We start from the raw sequence: 8,004 nt of genomic DNA, 5'->3' as shown, positions 1-8,004 counted from the left end.
TTTAAGACAGGGTCTCACTATGTAGTTGAGACTGACCTGGAACTCACTATGTAGCCCAGGCTGGTTTCGAACTGATAGTGATCCTCCTGCCTCAGCCTCCCAAGTGCTGGGATTACAGGCATGCGCCACCATGCCCAGCTGCCCTTATCTCTTTAAAAAAGCACTTAAAATGCTCTTATAAACATGCCTCTGCACAGTGTGTGTGCTTCAATGCTCATGTTTCTATGAGGTACAGGAAAAAGTTGGAAGCCAGGCAAGGAAAAGAAATTTCCTTTCTTTTTGACCACATCTGATTCTTCCAGATCCTTTTCCTATTTTGGAGAAAAGTCATTTCTGGGTCTTTTAGACATATTCAGAAAAGCAAACACACCTATGGTAAGCATTAAGCAACCATTAGTAAGCCATGACAGGGAGTCAAATTACCATTTCTATACCCTTCTCTGAGGGTCTCAAATACTGGCTAATTTAGTAGCAAGAACTATGAGCTTCCTAGCTTTTCTGGGTTTATATAAAGCATTTTATTATAGGAGGATTTTTTTTTTTTAGGTTGAACTAGTGCTAACAGTGTGTCACTGTAATACATTTTGACAGATTGAGTCTATCAGAGTTAGCAGCATTTTTAGCTGTTCTTCAGAAATGATTCTGAAAGAAATGCGGGTTGTGGTTACCTCCAGTAATTGTCTTCAACATCACCTGAAGATGCAGCCCAGTATTTTTCAATAGTGGCGCTCATCCGCCTTGCAATTTCAATGTTCCTCCAAGATTCCTCACAGACGGGATATTTTTAATGCATTTGGGAGGCAAGAGACCAAATAGCTTCTGCAGTTGATTTCAATGATATATTTTTGGACCTTAATAGTTCCATTTGAAAACAGGATTAAACACTGGGCAGGAAACTGCACAAAATGGAATCATTGAGGGTCTTTTCACAACTTGCATACTACTTTCCTCAAATGTGAGGAGGTGATGGCCACTCCTGTCCTAGAGAGGCAGACCCTTACTGACATCAGTGTCCTCGCTCCATCCACGCTGTGTGTCACTTGAAGGCAAGAAAAGACAATGCTGCTTCACAGGAATCCTAAACTGCAATATCGGTCTCTTTACATACACATGCATGGACTGTGTTTGCACAGACACCCTTCTTAATTTAGCTGGGGGAATGGAACAAACATTTCCTGGGAACTCTGAATCACAATAATATGGACTGCTTTTCATATTCCTATGAATAAAGCTAACATAATGATCACGAAAAGTGACAGATCAAGTAGAAAAAAGTCAATAGCTATATGGGTTCAATGTCATATTAAAAATCTGGATAAAAAAATCGAAAAACATAAAAGGTTCATCTACGGGTGTATCCCAAACTCTTCCTGCATATGGAGTTATCTAGAACAAGCCAGGCCCGAAATAGCACTCAGCTCTGCAATCCTATTTAAATTCCTATCAGGGTGGCCGTGAAGAGATACACGAAGCTGACCCTGATGAATCAGAAAGTTCTGTAAACTTTGTAGGCTTAACCTTCACCAAACAGACAAAAAGCAGCAGGTTGAATACTAACATCTTATCTTCCGAGAAATCTTCTCACAGGAAAAGCAACGACGGCACAGGACACACCCGTGCAGAGTCACACTCTTTCACAGGGTCCGACAGTCCCCACTCAGGAGAACACCCGCGCCACCTCCCTTCACGCCCATAGGCCGGTGTTAAGTACCCTGAGCTCCACCGCACAGTCGGAGCAGCAGGCCGGGCACAGCTGGGTAACCTGTCCAAGGTCACGAGCTAGCACAGGAGAGCCCCAGTGGGAACCTGGCTCTTACTGAATCCCGAACTGGGGCCCAGTGAACCTAACCCCGCTTTTTATGGCGCTGCCTTATTCCTCCGCCGTTGGGGGTAATCAAGATCTAACCCAAACTCCAGCCACTCACTTGGAAACGAAATCTACCTACCATCGGAGGGCCAGGATCCCTCCTTTAATTCCTTCGGGAGTGTTGAGTGCCTCGTGCTTAGTAGGTATTATATTAAATTATGTTAAATTGCATGTTCATAGCAATGAAAGAGAACACTAAGGAACTCTAGGGAAATATTTTTTTTTCTTAACAACTTAAATTATCTACTCAAATCATTTCCAAGCCAAGTTTTATTCATTCAAAACTGAGGATTTTTCCAGAATAAAGTCCTTATTAAACATTGACTTATATTATCTGTCTCTGAATATAAAGTCTTAAAAACTACACTAAAGAATTAAGTTAATAAAAATGTTCTCCGTGGGCCGAGTACCGGGAAGAAAACAAAATTTTCTTAGCGTTCCTGCCACAGCTCATTTCTCCGTTCCATTTTCCCCCTTCACTTTGATTTGCAAGTCAGGCTATGAACCCCTTTTCTGTTTCTCCGGTACAGTAACTGGATCCTGAAGAATAACCCAGTTCAACTCTAATTTTAAGGCATCTTTTGCTCTCTTTTCTTTTCTTTGGGCTTCCTTTACTGAAGTGATATCATTTTTTAGCTAGTATTTTATTAGTACAAAAGAAATTTTTATTATTAAACTCTTTTTTCTTTCCCTTTTTCATTTTCTTTAAACATAGTTACAGACTTTGGAGTAGTGATTCAAAATGTGCATGAACATTGACTTTTCAGTAGTAGTAGTTATATAGGTTCAGCAACAAAAATAGAGATTGTTGACTATATTCTATGAATTTTTAAGTGAACATCATTTTAAAGGTATATAAGTTAATTACATTTTATATCATCTTAAATAAATTTTCAGAGTAATTTTATCATTTCCAAAAGATTGTATCTTCTTTCTGTGTTATTATTCAAAAAGAACTATTCAAAGTATCACCCATACCTGGGTATAGGTAAATATTGCTTCGCAGTGGAAACTTTATCCTTCAACATTATTTATTAAATGTTTCACTATTTTTCCACAGATAAAGCTATCCACAGCTAATCCACAGATAAAGTTATTGTCAGTAATCTCCTAGATAATATTGCTTCCTAGGTACTATTTCTACACATTTTCTTAACATATGAGTATGAGAGTATGCTGTCACATTTCCTTTCTTGTGTTTAGGGTTTTTTTTTGTTTTGTTTTGTTTTGTTTTTGGCACCGGGGATCAAACTCAGGGCCTTGCCCTTGCAAGGCAGGTGCACAGACACAGAGCTAAATCCCTGGCCCCTTTAGGAAATATTTTTAAAGTAAGTTTTATTTTCTCTATGGCCGATTACACCAGAAACTTGTGCAGGCATAAGTTTTAAATAATATAAAAACAGAATATAGCTCAGTTGTGATACGTATCACAGAAAAAAAACCTAGACTAGATTTTTGTGACTAGCAGGAATATGCTGAGCATTGAGTGAGAAAGCACTATTTTGAGTGTTTTTACATAACACACTCACACTACAAACAGGTTTTCTATTTCTCTACAATAAATCGCTGAAGCATCTTGTCTTCTCTGTAACAAGGGGCAAGCTTTATATTTGTTGGAAATAGTAATTGGTGATTTGCATAAAACTTACGGGAATCTGGGAACAGCAACACAAGAGCCAACTAGACTTACTGTGTGCTTGTTTGTAGTTCCAAAGCAAATTCATCCCTGAGAAAGACTTGGAGGCCACATACAGACAGGACACTTCTTACAGATGTGATCCCCAGTTTTAAAAGCCTGCCTTTAAAAATCGATTATTTAAGATGACAGAGTATTCGCTGCCCTCCAGGAAGATGGTAGTAAACAAATAGGGTCTTGTTGTCATTTTGTTTTTTGCCAAAGCAATAGCAGTCTCTTTTGTGTCACTAACTAAACTGACTACCAAACAAAGAAGGAATTTAATGGGATTCTCGAAGCATGTCAGTCCAGATTAACCCTGTGGCAGCTCTTCTTTAGGGAACATTTAGCCTCTGGAATAGTAAATTTTTGGCTAAGAAACTTATTAAACAAATACCATTTGTAATATAGAAGTTTACTTCGGCCAATGTTTGTTTATAAACTGGAGGAAATTTGGGATAACAGGGATGGCTTTCTAGTGTGACCTTGGGAATGGTAATTTGTCCAAGGGCACTGCAGAACATCATCCACAAAATGGGGAAAACTCAAGCACTTCATAGGATGGTTATTTTATATTATGCACAGAGTGGTTAGGGGAGTGAATCGGTCAAGGACAGGGACCCTGGAACAGAATTCATCCCGTGAGAACATGACCCCCTTCAGTGTGGACTGCTGTATTCTCAGAATAAAATGGTGCCCAGCACATGGTATGCATCAGACAGACATTTGTGGAATAAATAGGATCAAAGAAACTTGGCTTTGTTAAATGACTTCTTGGCACATAGTAATTTATTTCTCTATGCCTGAGTTTCATAAAATAAGGATTAAATGAGCAGGGTGTTAACGCTTCACATATTAGCTGTTTTTGTTCAGGAGATCTGCACACACTGATAACAGTAGGCACTCAGTCTGTGAGGCTCGTTTACATTTACATACCCCTTTCTTACATGTATAATTAATATTCTGCCTATTTTAAAAGCTAATATTAGTGAAGGTGATGGTACAAGCCAAAGAAATGATGGGTTTCTCACATTTAAAGTCTTTTTAAAATTCCTAAACAGAAGGCACTACTTTTACTCTTTTACAGCATGTTTGGAGAAGTGCATTCACCCACAATTTAAAACTCCCTTCTTTACAAGTACTTTATCACGCATTCACCTGCCCCATTAAATATCATCACACATGATAAAAGAAGTCTGCTTTTATTATTTGTCAGAAAGCAGCATAAACACTGGGAAACACAGTTCCCTGCTAATTCACCTCTGTTGACAAAACAGAAAAAACAAAAACTCGTCCTTTAAATGTAAAACCTGTGAAGGGCTGAGCCACACAAAACATTCTGTACTACCACATAAATTAATGCACACTTTTCTACTGTGTAGAAAAGAAATAGATGGGGTGTTTTCCCAGGAGGCGCTGCGGGGTGGGGGTGGGGCCTCCCTACACGGAGGAGGGATGAATCCCAGTTTCCTGCGGGGCAGACTCCTGCTGCTCTGGCTCTTTCCCCTCACAGATCCCATTTCTCTTGTTTTGCTTTCTCCTTTGTCTGCCTCATCTTCCTCTTCCTTTGCTATTCTTTATTCAAAAGATTTAAATAAGCCAAGTGTGGTGGCCCACGCCTATGATCCCAGCAATCTGGGAGGCTGAGGCAGGACAGGACCACCGGTTTAAACTTAGGTCAACTTTAGAAAGAGCTTGTCTCAAAAAAAAAAAAAAAAAAGGTTGAGATGTAGCTCAATGCAAAGCTCCATCCCCAGTTCTATACACACAGTATGCAGATTTAAATAAATGTTTAGATTTTTAAAAAAGGTATTTCATTTATTAAATAATTCCTTTTCAATTGAAAAAAATTTAGTTTGGTATTCATAGAAATTACAGAGAGTCTATGAATTTAGCATGTATATATGTACATACATATATTTTTGAGACAGGGTCTCATCTCACTATGTAGCCCAGGCTAGCCTTGAACTGTCGGTGATCCTCCTGCTTCAGCCTCCCAAGTGTTGGGTTTACAGATATGCATCATGTCTGAGAGTCAGTTTTCATATTCACATGTTCATACATGTGTTCATTGTCATGCAACACGATTCTAGCTCTACCTTTCTGTTTTATCTTGCTTTCCCTTACCGAGACTTCACTTCAGGACCAGTTGGGCACAGCAGGGCTCTGTTCCGAGAAGGCCCTCAGTGCCAACTCTGTCCCTGCTGCAGATCTGTCTGCAAGGGACTGAGACAGAACAAAGACTCCCCAGTAACACCCGTGGCAGTGGGAGGGGATGGTGACGATGTCAAGGAGGTAGGGATGAGGCTCAGGGCACAGAGTGACATCAGGCAGGATGGTGAAGGGTGGACAGGGAGAGGCAGGGATGTACCACTCCAGGCTTCTAAGCTGCCCTCTTGGAGGAAGGGCCCATTCGGAGGACCTGATCTGCCTGCTCTGAGTGGCCTCTGCCTGCCTCTGCTTCCTAGTTCAGCCAGCCCAAACTGCCCGGGCCTCCTCCTCCTAAGCAGGCCCACATTGGCCTCCCAGCCTTGACTGTCCTGAAAACAAAGTCATCTTCTCCGTTTTGTCTCAATTTTCCACCTCCACGGACCTCTGCTCCTGTTGTTGCTCATCAGTCCTTCCCTCCAGTATTAGGAAGGAGATTAAAAAACAGAACAACAAAAATAAACAAAAACAGTAAAAACTTGCTAGTTATTTGCTCAGCTTTCAAAGGTGCTAATGACTCAGCAAGAGGAAAACTGAATGGTTCCTTCCCAGGGTCTCCCCTTTCTCTGCCGGTCGGGCCTTCTGTCCACCCCTCACAGGGCCTGCTGGCCTGCAGGGTCTGCACACGCCCTCTTCAGCCTTCTTCCTTCCTTTCTCCTCTGCAGTCTGCTCCAGTCCTCTCCTTCGGGGGTTGCTAGCTGTTCCTGGCCACATTCCTTTCTCCTCCCCAACCTGGTATCGGGTTGAGAGTAGGGACAAAAGCTGATGCACTCTGACCGCCATCGCTGACTGCCTAGAATGGCACGGCCATTCTGCCAGACGCTCTCAAGCCAGCCGTACTCTTTACTAAGCACAGAGCGCAATTTCTAGCATCTTCCAAAGCCCCTTTTCCTCACAGCCCCCAAACCTGACACAGATGGGACCCAGAAAGGTTTTATAATTTCATCTAGAAGCACTGTGGGGAAATGGTTGCCTAATCAACTTATCTTGGTTTCTCTTTATTATTTCCACATCGTTTCACTCGCTGTCATGTACTTAGTGATTATACAGCACCTCAAATGTATTCATTGTCAGCTTCCTTGTTGTCAACATCAGTTGTTCTGAATGCCATGTCTGACCTCACTGCTAGGATCTGTATTTTTACTTCTCCTCCACTGCACTTTTCAAAATCAAAATTAGGCCTTTAGATACAAATGTTGGGGCACCATTTTATTTAGTCATTTTTTAATAAAAACCTATGTAATTTCATCTTTTCCAGTTATTTCACCAATGACATCTCTGTGTCACTGGCTACAGTAATACAAATAACACAAAAGGTCGATTATTTTCTGCAAATGAAGAACACCCAGGGCAGGTGAGTGCTGGGGGTTCATTCTTTGCAAAATGCTTGCCTTCCTGTCACGCTGGTGTCCAGCAGGGCAGAGTAATTACCTGATTACATATTCCGGTGGCCACATGCATCAAAGTCCCCCGATTCACGTGAGAATTAAATATTCGCATGTGGTAACATTTCAATTTCACAACTGAATTGTGCCTGTGGAGATCTAAGTCATGAATCACTCCAGGTTGGGGAAGGGAATTCAGTTTTCATATTTTTGTTGGATAATCAGCATTTACATATTTTTTTCTCTTGCTAACACTAAGAACTTCAATTTCTGTTATTATTTCTTCCCCATGAGGTCCATACAAACAAGAGGGTAAGAGTTCTGTATCTGCTAATATTCCTGGATCTCATGGTTTGTAATAAATGGGTTTCTTGTCTTACTCACATCCACAATTAAATCTGGGCCAAGATCTTCAACTTTGTAGTCCCTTTGACAAAGCTGTCCCAATACATGGCATGGGAAGACACTTGCTATCTACAAAACTTATGTATTGCATTCCAAAATGCCAGGGAGAGAGTTCGAGGTCTCCAAATGTATACAAAACATAGTATTTAAGGAGATGGGAATGCTAATTGTGCTGATTTGATTATTACACTGTATACATGGATACAATTATAACGCTGTAACCCATAAAATATAATTATATCAATTAAAATTTTTGAAGTTGTCCTGTTGTTAAAAATAAAACGTTACTGTTAGGAGACTGTATGAAGAACAGTATTTTAGAAGAAATATCTACAGGAAAAAAGAGATTAGGTGAGCATTACCAAGTAGTTTAGGACTCATGTTTCAGCTTCCTTAGCAAGTGGTGTTTAGTAAAGGGAAATAGGATGAACTACACAAAATGGTTCATTTTATTAACATCTGAC

The 8,004-nt window shown here is 40.5% G+C and overlaps 1 protein-coding gene across 1 annotated transcript in view; it reads right to left on the bottom strand.

Annotated features, from left to right (window-relative positions):
* Positions 1 to 8,004, bottom strand: part of Magi2 (membrane associated guanylate kinase, WW and PDZ domain containing 2) — a 439,692-nt gene that overhangs the window by 377,268 nt on the left and 54,420 nt on the right. The window lies entirely within an intron of this gene.

Source organism: Fukomys damarensis, unplaced genomic scaffold (assembly GCF_012274545.1).
Source record: "Fukomys damarensis isolate Sample0158 unplaced genomic scaffold, DMR_v1.0_HiC HiC_scaffold_4, whole genome shotgun sequence".
NCBI lineage: Eukaryota > Metazoa > Chordata > Mammalia > Rodentia > Bathyergidae > Fukomys > Fukomys damarensis.
The sequence above is the reverse complement of the archived record's forward strand: the minus strand, read 5'-3'. Positions and strand labels throughout refer to the sequence as shown.